The sequence below is a fragment of the Falco biarmicus genome, chromosome 3 (genome assembly GCF_023638135.1).
Source record: "Falco biarmicus isolate bFalBia1 chromosome 3, bFalBia1.pri, whole genome shotgun sequence".
NCBI classification, from domain to species: domain Eukaryota; kingdom Metazoa; phylum Chordata; class Aves; order Falconiformes; family Falconidae; genus Falco; species Falco biarmicus.
In genome coordinates this window covers 10,979,095-10,993,785 of record NC_079290.1, presented here as the reverse complement: position 1 = coordinate 10,993,785, position 14,691 = coordinate 10,979,095, and the positions used below count along the sequence as shown (strand labels likewise).

At 40.9% G+C, this 14,691-nt stretch overlaps 1 protein-coding gene and 1 long non-coding RNA gene across 5 annotated transcripts in view; one reads left to right on the top strand and one right to left on the bottom strand.

Moving 5' to 3' along the window:
- Window positions 1-14,691, top strand: part of BASP1 (brain abundant membrane attached signal protein 1) — a 52,377-nt gene that overhangs the window by 33,695 nt on the left and 3,991 nt on the right. The window contains exon 1 of one of the 4 annotated variants that reach the window (XM_056330168.1): window positions 12,013-12,020. The exons of 2 other annotated variants lie outside the window; for them this stretch is intronic. The gene's annotated coding sequence lies outside the window, so the exon portion shown is untranslated. Of the gene's footprint in view, window positions 1-12,012; window positions 12,021-12,048; window positions 12,072-14,691 lie in introns of those variants that run through there. One more of the 4 variants, XM_056330167.1, reaches the window with a different exon arrangement.
- On the bottom strand, window positions 12,202-13,632 carry LOC130145429 (uncharacterized). The gene is made up of 2 exons (XR_008820550.1): window positions 13,298-13,632; window positions 12,202-12,865 (listed from the first exon to the last, which is right to left on the bottom strand). It is a non-coding gene; the product is annotated as an uncharacterized LOC130145429 (long non-coding RNA).

The following is a 14,691-nucleotide window of genomic DNA, read 5'->3' as shown; positions in this document are numbered from 1 at the left end:
TCAGCTGGAAAACCACTCAGAGCACCAAAAATACCAGTTAAGTGCAAATGAGGAAAGGAATTCATGTCAAAACACTCCAGAAGCTTAGTCGATGGAGAGCTAATAGCATAGATCATCTTGCAGTGATGCACTTTAGTTAGCTTGTAGACAATGAAATTGTTCTTGACTTTTTCATTTTAAAGTTAATTATTTTTTTTAGGGCAATTTTGGATTCTCCGTGTAGGTTTGAAATCGAAGAATTGTTGGGAGTGCCTCCTTTCTCTGTCTGTACTGATTTTGGCAGGCTCTGCACTCATAACGTACCAGTTGCTAGAGACTGTTCTTTTCTATCCACAATTCTTCTGTCCTCCTTGTGGCCTTATTGTACACTCCTGTATCAGATTTATTTCACATGGTGCTAGATGTCTTGATTTCTGAATATGTAAGGTTAACTTGTCAGAATAAAACATGCTAAGGAGAAACACTCCCACAAATTTAAAAAAAAAATTAAAGGACTCTTGTGGTTTTTTAATTTAACTGAATACCAGGCTAACAGGTATGAATGACTGAAATAAATTGATATTCATTTTTTAAATGAATGTTTCAGATACCTTTCTCTCTTTGCAAGTGCGCAGTGTTCCCAGCCTTAAGCATTTAAAATTAATGATGTTGGAAGAAACCATGAGACAAAAAATGCCTTCTGGATTTAGGACTCTTTCAGGACTTTTCATGCTAAAATGAGGATTAGGAATGAAATCTTAGATTATTTTTGTAATAAATACTAGAGCTGATGCTTTAAAAAATATTCCAAGTACTCTAAAGTTATGATAAAATACAGGAGTTCATAGAAACTGAATTAATTTGAAACTGAGTGTCATATGGTTATGATCCCATATTATTTAGTTAATTTAGCCTCACTTCTTTCTCAGGCTAGGAACTTTAAGATCATTTTGCACACATAACATTTTTCCTGACTGGTCTCTGACAGATATGATAATGAAAGCAGTTTTCTATGAGCTTAAAATATTCTTTTTTTTTTCCTCTTTGACAGTTATTTGAACTTTTGACATGGAACTTGTGCTTATTTTTGAAATTAATCCAAAAACTTTTTTTGCTTTTAAGATAAATTTAGTTTCCAACCAGTGACTACAAAATAGGTGGTGAACCTGCTCAACAGATACTGACACGAGATTTTTTCAAAAGCCTCATGTTTACATAATTGCCACGATGTAACCTGCGTGGAAGCAGAAGTCTGTGCAGCAACGTGTGTATGCCCTTTGTCTACTTATAATGAAAAAAACAATTACATCAAAATATTAAAAAAAAAATAACATCAGAGTAAATGGGTACAAAGGTAGAAGTTCACAAATTTAGCCTGTGACTTCGAGCCCGCAGTGCAGTCTACAACTTCGTAGCCACTTGCCCCTCGGTGCCAGTACTGAGACCTACACAGCTGTTCTTCATTCCCCTGATATTATTTACCTAGCCAGGTTTGCTCTGCTGGTCTTAATTTACTTATCAAGGCTTCTGAAACTCCAGAATACAGACTAGTTTGAGTAGACAGTGTGAAAATGCTGCTACAGAGGGGAATTTACTGAAACTTGTCACCCCTCAAATGCCTAATTCCTGCTCTTCCTTGCAGATGATCCTTTTGTTTCTGCTCTGTTGAGCATCATCTCCAGTAGTGCCGTGCTGCTACATCTAGTTGATATTTAGTCACACATTAAAGGAAGACACTTCTAATTTTCATTACTTTCTGTGACTGTGATAATGGAGTTGCTGCAGCTCAGATCCACAGGTAGGAAAGGCAGCTTCTGCAGGACGTGACAAATATAACTCAGAATTTTCAGACTTGTGTGAACTTTAAAAAGGTCTTGGAAAGGTAGTGAACCCATTTAGAGCTTTCTCTTGGATCTGTTCACATTTGTATAATTACTCCTAAAATGGATGCTGTTTTAACAAAGACTTGCATCTAATTAATAAACATAGATTAAACATAGCACTGACGATGACATTTCAGTCCAACACCTGAAAACCTAATGAAAGCAGGTTAAAAGGGGTTTATCGTAGTTTTTTAAGCATTTAAAAGTTCTATTTAAGCAAAATCGCTTTGTATTCTTACATCTGTCTTTAATAAAGCACTAAATGGCTGCCAAGCAGTAGCTTCATCTTTATCCAGCTGGATACACCTGAGCTTTCTTAGCTTGAGAAAAAATCCTTCTCAAGTGAACCAAAACTGAGTGAAATGTGCATATTTGGAACTATAAATCAAAATGTCCATGTACAGATGTTCTCAGCCTAGAGGCATAAAAGCAAAGGAGCTTGGTTCCAGAAGGAGCTTTCAGCAATACCTGAAAATGTTCAGAGATGCTTTATGGGTCCATATTACAATATTAGCACAGTACCGTACAATCTAGATGAGTGACTTGCTCGTTAGGCTATTCCGGTATGTCTGATACAATTCAGTACAGTGCCAATATGCAGAAAAACAGCCTTCTGTAACAGATTTGGGGTAAGAAGTCATACGAATAGGTTTGCTTTTTGAAACGAGGAGAAGTATCTCCTTTATAGCACCTGTTGGCATCAGGCTGAGCTTTGGCGAGGATGCGAAATGATACTGTCCCATTTTGCAGACGGTGGAGTTGGGCTGCAGGTGAGGTGGCCTTCCACACAACAGTGACTGGAAGAGACTGAGCAGGTTTGGGGCCCTTGTCTCCTCAGACCCCAGACTGCTGTGGACCCCTGGAAACAGGGAGAGAGAGAGTCTCATCATTTTGCACTTTGTTAACAGTGTTATTGCAGCAGTATGTGTCTGCCTTCGGGCTTGGGAAGGGAATATCTCATCTGTCATTTTTACCACGATATGCTTTGTACTATTGACAGCTCCCAAAAGCTTAAACCAAGGGGTATTGTCTCACTGCTCTGAGATGGCAATTTCCCCTTGAAAAGGTGACTCCTGCTCCAGATGGGCATGTTGTGGTTTTAGGGATATGAGGCTGGTTCTTTAGATTTGCAGGAAGATGCAGAGCTGGGACAGGCTTCACACATGAAGCTAAGTGTGAATGGCAGGGTATGACAAAATGTAAGTGTGATGGTAGTTTTGCATTATTTGTCTAGGTTGTCCTGAATAAAGGGAATAATTCCTTCTGTGTTTGAATGAAGTGGCTTGTGTTCGATTCTGTCAGGAGAAGTGTGTGACATGACGGAAGTTTGCAGTCACTGGCAACAGCATGAAAGGACCAGTCTTTTTAGCCCCATATATTCACACATAATAGACTTTGATAAGAAACTTTTTTTTTAATCATTCCTTTGCAAAAAGATAATAAATGCTTAAATAGAAGACTTGCCCTTTTATAGTGAAGAATTGCTGAAATGAAAGGGGGCAGTGAAACCGGCCAATTATGGAAAAAAGTTTTTTATTCTGTTTTATGTGTAAACCAGAGAATAAACTTAACTGTGGTATTGCTTACCCAGTTACCTGTGATTAAAAATAGTAGTAGTACAGGAAAGTAAGAGACTGTGGTAGGTGAGAGACTTAAATGAAGATCTGGGGTTGCGAATACTCTTAAAGTAGTTATGTGTTTCTTGAGACTTATTTCTTGGTACTGCCTCCCTTAGCATTTTCTGAAATAGCCTGAGACCTTTGAAAGTGGTATTTCCACGTATGGGTATGAGGCTTTACACTGGCATGTTTAGACCTGGCCCCTTGCTTGGCACTTGTGAGTTTGGTGGTCAACCTGTGCATGTGGGGGGGATTACCCAGAAAACTGCAGTGAGCAGAACTGTGTACATGATTTCTGCAGGGCTGAATGTCTCTTGGCTCGTGACAGCCAACATCTTAAAGTTCATGACGTGCAGCTCCCTCTCCCCACCCCCCAGGCAAATGAACTGCCAGTCCCCGGGAGCCAGAGCCGAGGCAGGGGGGCTGAGGCACGTACTTGCTTCTCATTCCCTGGTGAGATGCCGTGGGGGAATGCAGGCGACCTGCCCCACCGGCTAACCTGCTAGTGCAGGCAGGGGGAAAACCCCCAGACGGACGTGCTGCTGGGTCTGACCATTGCTACCTCACTGGCCAGGAGAACTGATTACAAAACAAACCCTCTGGAAAAGCCAGTTATTGTCAGGAGTCTTGGTAGCCGTGCTCTGTTAACAGCATTAAAATGCATTTATACCCTCCTCTTCTAGAATGTGAATGTACTGTGGCATGGATAGATTCCACGTGTGACTGGATGATCTTAAAGGTCTTTTCCAACCTGAATGATTCTTTAATTCTATGTGCTAATATGGGGGACAGCAAAATGGGACCCCAGTGCTGGTTTGAAATATGGGGTACTGCTGACAGGCATTAGTGCTGAAAGAGCTAACAGAACCTTGCTAGTGATATTTTTCTTTTTATTTCTGGCTCTGTCTTGAGAAATGAGAGCCCATTTCCCATATTTCTCAAGTCTTCATTGCTTTGGTAGACTTCTCTCATTTTAATCCTGAAATAGGATTAATCAATTATACTTTATATTGATGTCTGCCTGCCTTCTTTGGTTAGAATAAATGGGCTGAAAGCTCTTTAAACTGAAGGAGTGACTGTAAGAGTTCTATATAAATAGCTTTCTATACAGCATGTGGGCCTTGGAAAGTAATCTCTTTTCTGAGCGGTCTGAGCTGACCAGAACTGCACGTGGGCATACATATAGCCTTAGTATAGGGCTACTCTACATTGAAAGTCATATAAGCTAAGGCAATTGATATGCATTCTGAACTGCAGAAATTTAATTTTGGTCATACTAGGTATTAATTGCATTCATTGACACAAAATGGAAGTCAGTGCTTAGGTGAGGTGGAGGGAGAGAGACTACATCCAACTCCACAGCTATCCCTGTAAAGTTATTTTTCTTTTGCTTTTATTTAGTGAGTTTAAATTTGATAGCTCTAAGATGGACAGATTTCCTACTGATACTTAAACGGAAAAGAAAAACAAGTTATTTTATTGAATGGAGATAGGCACCTGATCACCTTTCTTGTTTTCTAGTTTTCATTTCATTCCTGCTGCATTGTTTGTTTTCCTTTTTGGGTAGCTGCTGGCTTCGAATGGTTCTGGCTGAGTAATTATTAAATCAGATTTCTGCCTTTCTTAGTTTGAATATAAATCTTTTAGTGCATTTCGTGGATGGCACTAGTTGCTCACTTTATGTCTTGCCAAATGGACTTGGCCTCCAGTCTTAGGTAACCTTCCCTCTGGCAGACCTGGTCAGCCAACACAATATAACCTGAACCAAAACCAAGTAAAAGAAAAGAGAAAGTAGAAAAGAGAAAGTACAGTCAGTGAAGATGTCAGAAAGAAACTTGGGCAATCCCTCTAGATCTGGGAGTCCTGAATCCATGGTGACACATCCAACAGCTTAACACATGGCATGGTATGGCTTATTGCCTGGCATAGCTCTTACTTTGGGATTATTAGAACCACTTTACATTTTCAAAGTGGAAAGCTTTTTCAAAGTAAACCATTATCGTGTTGGCACACAAGACAAAACTCTGCAATAGAGACTGGTTTTATTCTGCAGCCCCCTCTGTGACCTTGCACCACTGACACCAGAAAGCAAACTCTGCCTCTTCCCTGTCAACCATCTATGACACATTCTGAACCTGTGTTAGCTGATTACCGAAATACGGCACCGAAGGAGTGCAGTAGGCTCCATGTGACAGCAGTCATTGATGCATACCTATGGTTCTTCTGGGTCAAGAAATATAGCTGTCATTTCTCAAGTTTTGGAGAATACTGCCGGTCTTAATGAAATAGTGCCTAAGATGTCTTGGTATCTTGAACAGCCATTAAAGGAGTGTAAACGAGTAGTGGTTAAAAAGATGGAGATAGGTATCTCCACAAAGATACAAATAGAAATCAGCTGCTTAATGCTCTTTGCTTGCCAGTGATTGTTGTGTTCTCGTTCGATAATCCTCCCGCAGTGACTAAAGTGAGACTGGTAGGCTGGTAGGCCTAGCAGTGTGAATGTAATGCTTTGTTTAAAAAATGGAGGGAGGAAGGAAAAAAAAAAGTCAAAATCCAGTATAAACATGCATTCTAAATAAGATCAAAAAAGAAAGTCTGGAACATGAGATTTTCTTTTGTGTTAAATGTATGCTGTTTTCAAACCCCACGTATTGTGCTAGTGTGAGAAGCAGGAATGACCAAAGTGACAAATTTGATGTAATAGACCAAGCTACGGCCTGGTGGAAAATGTATATGGCACAAATGAGCGTCAGGGAACATGAATGTAAAACCTTTATCAGGATGTTGATCTTTCAGGCTTGCATTTCTGTCATTTCTTCTGAGCGTGTCTTTACTGCAAGACATTATTGCGACAGAGCTGTGAGAAGCTGAGAGCTGATAAGGTGCTGACACTGATACTGTGGTCATGAAGGAGTTTTTTTCTTAACAAAATGAAAAATACTTGTAATTCAGCCCAAAGTCTTGCAGGTTTAATTACAGGTAGTTTTGACGTTATCCAAAACATGACTGGGCTTGTATACGTTGACTTCAGTACAGAATTTTTCATTTGAAGTGAAACTTCCTACACAAGACTAAAAGTCAAAAGTTGTTATTTCAAGGAGAAATGCAACAGCTCTTCAGGAAATCAGCCTAAAATACCCTGTACGTGCTGCTGAGGTGGTAAGTAGGTTTTGTGTTGGTTGCTTGCAGGAGCTTAAATTCCACCAGAGGCATGATGTGTAATACTGTCCTGAAGATGTAAGCGTACTCAACTTTCTAATGCAATGTTAAACTTGTAGGTATTTTCAGAATAATATTCAAATTACTAATTTGACTGTCATTAGCAGTTAATAAACTGGAGGATGAAATTGGTTTAATCCCGTGACTGTTGCATATACCTTCATTTCTGAGGAATGCTGTTGCTGTGTTCAGGGCTGAGGTTGCTGGGAAGGTGGGCACATCGCCAGTAACTGAAGAAGCTGCATGTTCTGTGATGGACATTTGTGAGAAGAGGACTGTGGTTATTCTTTTAAAATCAATCAACCCTTTCTAATGTCCAAAACCTGAAGTTGCGGTACCTCCTGGAACATCAAGGGGATGTGCAGTCATTTTGTTTTGAGAAAAAACAGGGAAAAGCTATTGCTGCACCTTCCTATAGAGCTGAAACTGATAAATGCAGATAGACAATGTGTTAATTAGATCCGTTACTTAGATAGGTAATGGAATAAAGGAATCAACAACAAATACTTAAATTGCTTATCTTTTGTTTTGCTGAGCAAACTAGATACTATATATTTTGGAAGGAAGCTCCTGCAATGTTCTCGTGAACACCACAACACACACTGCACTGGAAAGTGCTGCGTTATGTGGAAGGCTTCCCTGTTTTCTTCCTTTCTGTGGTATAATTGCGGAGTCATGTGTTGCAGTCAGAAATGGTGTGTTACAGTGCATGTGGCTTGCATTTAAAAAAGAAACCCAAAATTTAGAATTGGATTTGGTTCATAATTATAAATGTGGTTTCATTGCCTGTAGTGAGGACGTCATGCAAACAGAAGAAAGAAAATACATAGTCTTAAGGATTGCCATGATCTATCATAGGTCTGAGCTGTCTGTTAAAAGTCGTGTTCCTAGCTACAGGACATTTCTTACAGCTGGGGTATATGCCCAGTGCTTTTTCCAGTGAGCAGCACCATAAGCAGCCTAGAGATGGGGAAGAAAATGTTGAAGAATTTAGCAGTCACGTGGAGAACCCATTTTCAAAGTAAAACTGGTAGTTCCAAGATCTCAAAGTTAATGTATCCATTTCTTACAGCATACTCTAATTTATATTCAAAGGACAGTCTCAACTTTGGTTAAAACTCGTTTGACCTGTTAAATGGGTGTTAAAGTAATACTTTTTTTTTTTTTTTTAAGTGTGGAATGTTGAACAGATATAATGTAAACGTAGATCTCCATAAATAATTGTCCCCAGTGACAGTTCCCTAGTTAAATACCCTAAGACCTGTTTCAAAAAGTGAATGTGGCTCTCCATGTCATTGTTAAGGAAATGGCAGGTGAATTTTCTGTTTATGCAAACAGTAACCGAGAACCTTTGCTCCTGAAGAAAAAATGTAAATGAGGATTGTACAGTAATATTTTTTTTCCGAATAGAAAAAAAGAATTTGAAATCTTTTCACGTGCCTCATACTGTTACGGTTTTTGTTCAGGAAGAGGCTAGCGAAATGCAAGCCGCAGGTGTTAAGCTTGAAAAAATTCACTTTCCAGTGTACAGGAATGAGGTCTTCCCACATCTGCTCTTCACTAGGACTGCAGCATGGAGGAGGCTAATGTTTTTCATCGCTTTCTAGCATCTGACTGTTACATTTTTGGAGTGTCTTTTTTGGAGGCACATAAAACAGCTCAGGGGTCTGCAAGCCAAGAATGTTCGTGGTATTGAGATCCATGACAGAGATAGCGCTGGAGGGACGAAAGTCAAGCAAAATGCGAATTAGAAGGAAATTGTCCCATTATCTAGGCTTTTATCACCTTTCATGTTTTTGTAATTAGAGATGGTGGTGGTGTCTTAAGAATTTGAGGGAGGCAAAAAGTGGCTGGCCGTGTTTGGAATAATATGTGTGGAATCTCGACTCTCCCTTGGCTGTGCATGTTCCTGGGACCTGAACAGTCTGAAAGATGTGGGTAGTAACCACCTCTGAAATTTACGTAATTCCCTATTTAGGAAGTTAATTCTAGGATACAGATTAGAAAGCTTTTGGCTAGTGTAAAATATTTATTAAACTGCTTCCCTGGGAGTCATGCACAAACCCCAAAGTGATGTGGCAACTTAAGAAAGAATAAAGGAGGAGGTACATGCTTATATTTTTGGCTGAGACTTTCAGGTTATTTTGTAGCCTTCAAACTGTTTCTACAAGAGGCATTCTTCTAAAATTAATCTCAGTCTCTGCAAAGCAGGTGTTTACAGCAGAGTTTCCCCTTCCAACCATGTGCCTAACAATAGCGTGATTAAGATCTCAGTTTGGGGCAGGCTGACTTTTGGCTGCATGTGTGTACCTGCATGAGCAAGTCTGCAAGCTGCTTTTATTATTCAACAAAAAGAACATATGCAGTTAGTCTGAATATAGGAGGAATGCTTTGAACATGAACTGGGTCTCAACCAGGGAGACCGAACGGGGCAGATGAGGCGAACAGAAATTGATGGCAACATTTTTCATTTAAGCAATCAGAGCGCTGGATGAACTGAACACAAGCTGAGAAACACATACACTGCACTGTAAGAATAATCTATGTTATGCTTCTTCTGTGTTGTTCAGTTTTTAATATGGCTTGTGTTTCTGCTACAAACAGTGCAAAACAGCCTTGCAGGAGCTGCCTTGGATGAAACTGGAGGCACTGGCAGTTTTATCTAATGCAGCTGGGCAATGTAGTGTTGTGTTGGATCACTGGGGGAAAAAAATAATTGTGGCAAAACAGTATGATTCTGATTTGCAACCAGCAATAAGGAAGTATCAAATAAAGCTAACACGAAAATGGATCAGCTATAGAAAATCATCTAAGGAGAACAGGGGTGATGTTATTTCTATCCATATGAGCTCATCTAATAAAAGATGTATCTGCCTACAAAGCGCAGCCTTACCCAGGCTGAGTGGGGAGATGCCCAGAGCAGAGCATTTCTGCCATGCTGTTCATTGACTCGGGAAGGCAAGAACTGGTCCATGTTCTGCTCATGTTTTCTGCAAGATGGCTTTGTAGCTGGAGAAGCTAAGGCGTATTGGCTTAAAGAAGTGAGGTGTAATACAGTTGGGAGCATGCTCCTACAGAGCAGCTCTGCAGCAGCACACAGGTCAGTGCTTCACTGAAGTGTCTTTAATATAAGGTGACACACACACACAGACTGCATGAGGCAATATCTTGATGTATTTGTTTCTGCAGACTCTCCTAAAGCTCTCACTACAGCTACAGTAGTGCTGGTGTCTGACCACAGTCAGACTGGGTAGTGGACCTTCAGTCACTACGTGTCTCACGGTTCTTTAGCTGTACAGTTCTCCAAGTCAGGCGGCTGCAAGTCCAAAGTCTCACAGTTCCTTTCAATGCAACCTGCAAAATCTTCATCACTCTTTGATAAAAAAATGGATTACATTTATGCAAGGATTCTGCCTGGCTAGCTAGCTTTTTGCCACACAGGGTACGAAGATGAATTACACATGTGAAGTACCTGTGGTTTCAGGTTAATGGTAATTGAATGGATAATTTTGGCAAAACCTTTGCCTGTAATGAAACTGCTGGTCTTCATTCCTGTGCTGTTCTTGGAAAATTAATTAATACTTACCTCAGAGCTCAAGTATTTCACATGAATCATAGTAATAGCTCAGGTACAATTTTTTAATTTCCTCTCAAAATAATTGTCATGTGATTATTAACTTTTCTGATAACTTCCTGTATTATTAGTAGTTTTGCTTCTCGAGTACTTACTCATGTACAAGCTCTTAAATAGCCAGGTAGAATTTTATATCAGCCTGCAGTGTGCTTAGGTTATTGTAACTCTCATAATTGGAGTCTATCATCAATGATCATAATTTAGATATAGTAATGAAATGATGACAAAAATGCCAAATATCATTTTACCCTATTAAAAAAAGAACATAATCATTCCCATTTTTGTGTGGTGTACATGTCCCTAGGAATTTTAAAGTAATATAAAAATTTAAGTTCCTTTTTTCTTTTTCTTTCAAAGAAATTTTCATCAAAAGTATTCTACTTCTTACCAAAGGAAAATAGATCTGAAATTTGTCTGAGAGTTAACGCTTACTTGGTAATATTATTTCTTAGAATCCCTTTATTGGCTGCATATTAAAAGAAAACGAGACAGTACCAAAACTGGAATTGGCTTCTTTTAAAGACCAAGGTTAGAAAATCAAGTGAGCCCAATTTCTGTGTTTGAAGCATTCACTGTTCTTTCACTCTACACTCCTTCATTAAATCCTGAGATTCATGAGGCTTTGGGGAAGAAGAGGATGAACAGTAGTTACAGGGCTGTCCACATGCTGAGGGAAAGAGAAAAAACTACTTGTATTCCATGAAGAAAACAGCACAAATGCCAAGCTGAGATGTTCCCAGTTTATTATCGTGTGTCTCATAGCAATAAACGGGCTAAATTGTTCAGTGTTGAGGACTCGGCTTGAACAACCAAGGGCATGGGGAGACCACAGATTGTGTGTTGTTGTGAGCATCTAATGAACTAGCAATTTTGTTACTCCTGGATGTAACTACCGTGTGAAGGTGGTGTGCTGCTCAGAGCCCACACGTGGCGTTGCAGGAGGTGCTCGACCCCTCAAGGCACAGCTGTGTGCCACCCCCTGCCATCTCTGCCGAAGAGAGATGTGTCAGGTGTGTGCCTCCTGCTGCCTCTCGCCCACCAGCACCGCAGCCCGCCCGGCTGTGGGAGAGCTGGTTCCCATCGCTGCTCTGAAACATAGGGAACACGGAACAGGAGGATAGGGTAGGGCAGGAAAGAGGGAAGGAGAAAGGGCAAAGACGAAAGGGAAAGGGCAAAGAAGAAAGGGAAAGGGAAAAAAAGAAAGGGAAAGTGAGAGGGAGAGGGAAGGGGTAGGGGAAAGGGAAAGGGAGAGGGAAGGGGAAAGGGAAAGGGAAAGGGAAAGGGAAAGGGAAAGGGAAAGGGAAAGGGAAAGGGAAAGGGAAAGGGAGAGGGAAAGGGAAAGGGAGAGGGAGAGGGAAAGGGAAAGGGAAAGGGAAAGGGAGAGGGAAAGGGAAAGGGAGAGGGAGAGGGAAAGGGAGAGGGAAGGGGAAAAGGAGAGGGAAAGGGAAAGGGAAAGGGAAAGGGAAAGGGAAAGGGGAAGGGAAGGGAGGGGAGAGGAGAGGAGAGGGGAGGGGAGGGGAGGGGAGGGGAGGGGAGGGGAGGGGAGGGGAGAGGGGAGGTCACTACTACTGAAGTGTGAAGAGGCTTGAACATGAGTGAGACCTAGCCATTTCTGTTCTGTTAATTACAAGTAACATCAGAAGAAAAGGAAGATGTGCAAGGATAATTGAGAAAGAACAGAAAAACGTGATTTTGTTGCTACAAGACAAGACTAGCAAGTCTTAATTCTACCTAGGGGTATGCTACAGACACCTTCTAACATTAACATGGTAAACTGATTGACCTGGGCTGGTGAGATAGGAGGTCTCTGAGTGTGTGTGTGTGCATAATGGGAAGTGTGAAATTGCATATTTTGAGAAGTAGTAAGTTCTTTTTTTTTTTCTTTCATAAAAGTTTCAGAAAATCTTTTGAAAATCATGGCTGAAAATTCCTTGTTTCCTTAAGTTCCTATATATGTCCCTTATTAACTTGGTTTTGTTCTTGTTTTTTGTTTTTAAAAGGACGTGCAGGGTGAATCAATGACGTTCAGAGATGTAATGGCTTCTTCAAGATCTTTTTATTTATTTTGAGCAGCTGGAGAGTGGGGTGGTTTCTGGGATTGGTATTTCCTTTGATTGGGAGTGTTGAAACCCTGCCCTGGGAGAGATGTGCATTTTACAGCACTTGTCTGCAGGCGATGTGAGATAACTCCTGCGTGGGAACAGGCTTGTGCAAAGGCTACTCTGGCCTGACCCACCACACGTGCCTACCTTGCACTGAAGGCAGTGGAATTTCAGAAGATGCCTATTGTCTTCCTGAACTCGTTTTTCTGGAGGCGGAGCAGGCTCCCCCCACACTTTGCATGAAGTTGAACAGGAGCTTTGGAAGTTTAGCTTTGGCAGTCAGGCTGTTGTAATATCCAGGTGATACCTGTGGTTTTGTCCTTTCCTGATGCGCTGTTCTCTGTGCTGAGAATGAGGGTGATAGCAAGTCCATTCTTGTAACAGTCAGACCCTTTCATGGGGTGTGAAAGCGTATGCTAAATGAAACACCTAGAAATTTATAAGCACATAAGAAATCTAATGGGGCAGACAAATCTTTACTGACAAAAGAGAGAAATAGTAAGAGTCTAATTCTAGGATCTTTTTCAATATAGAAGCACAATTTGAAATATAAATCTTTGCAATAGTACTTTTCCCAAACTGTACAAAAGTATATGCTGCCCGTGTTGCAGGGACTCATCGCCATCAAGTCAACTCAGTCTTCAGGTGTAAAATCTGAAATGTTCTGTGAGTTCTTTTTCCTGCTGTATTATGGTCTTATGGACATTAAATCTTTTTTTGACACTGTTATCCCAATAAATTCTGATTATCATGAATATTCAGTTTTCAAAATGCTTAATGTGCTCTAGCTGACCTGTAGATGTGATATTTTGCAGTACAAATATTGTCAGATTATTTCTTTTATACAATAAAAAAGGATACCTGTTCAAGCTCTCCAGTTCTCTTTGTGCTTTCTGCAGGAGAATGGAAACTTTAGGATGAGCACAAGGAACAGCAGCTCTTAGAAACTGCAGAAATCATTGCTCCTGTTGTAGTATTCTCCACAGTGGTCTCTGAGTCTGTTTCTTCTTCCATGACAAGAGCAATTGTCAAAGGACACTGAGCATGCTGAGAAGTAGATGAAGTCTATCATAACTTCGGAGCATTACATTTAACCTTGCTTTTCTGATGCACTGGCTGGTTCATCAAAGTTCTGTGAAAATAACTGATATTTTGCAACTTCTTGTATAAAATCTGCTTCTAGACTGTCTGCCTCTAGACCCTTTTCTGTCCGGTAGTGAAGAGGCACAGCCATCAAGTGCTGTGCCATTTTGCAGAAATGATGCTCAGCACCGTAAATTTGAAGGATCTCTGTTTTGGATATGCTTGCTACAAAGTGCTTTGCAGTCAGCTGGTAGCTGCTAGAGCTAGTTCAAAACTACTACTGTCAGTAGTAGTGCAAATAACTGAAGCCATACTGGGTTTTAGCCTGTGTGGTAAACAGTTGTAGGCAATTTTTTTTTTCCTGGGTCTGTCATTCACACGAGGTAGATGCAGTGGTTATGGGGGTTATGAGAGAGGCAGGGAAGGTGGGAGAGGCTGAGCAACAGAGCCAGGGCCATCAGTCTCACTGAGACGGACAGGGTGTCTCCTTTTTGTTAGGCTTTAGCCCTTTGGTGGCAGGGAGCAAAAAGGTCTGTACTCTTGCAAGTGTTACTATGTGGGTAGTAATACAGAGTGGATTTAGCACCGTATGAATAGATACCTCAGGGCCTTCACGCGCTTTGCTGTCTGTTTCACTCCTGAGACATTTCACTGCGATTCACTTTCCTGTGGCACCAGGCAGGGTTATCTCTGCAACAATATCCAGCATAGTCACAGAGGTGTTTAAGTGACTTGATCAACATGCTGCTTTTCTTCCAGGTATAGCTGGCTGTAATTTCAAAATACTCTTAAAGGTCTGCTTTGTGTCTGCTGCACAGTTGAGACAGGGACTACTAGATCAGCATCTGTCTGAGGCAGTGGAGCACGTAGGGGCTGTTCCTGGAGAATGTGACAGGGGAGCCCAGATATGTTATCAGGAGGGTGGGGAGGCGAGGAGTATTTGTAATTCAGAGGTGGGGGGAAAGGAACATCCTAAGGTTGCTACCTGCAGTGCTGTGCGATGACCCTGATGATTGCTGTGCTTTCGCATGATAGCCTGGCATAGCTGTTATGATGATGATCTAGGTGGCTTTCAGATAAGGAGATGTGAGATTTGGTCTCACAAAGAGCAATTCTGTTATAAAGTAGATGAAACTATGCTGGAAGGTGGCAGTCCATTTGTAATAGTAAAT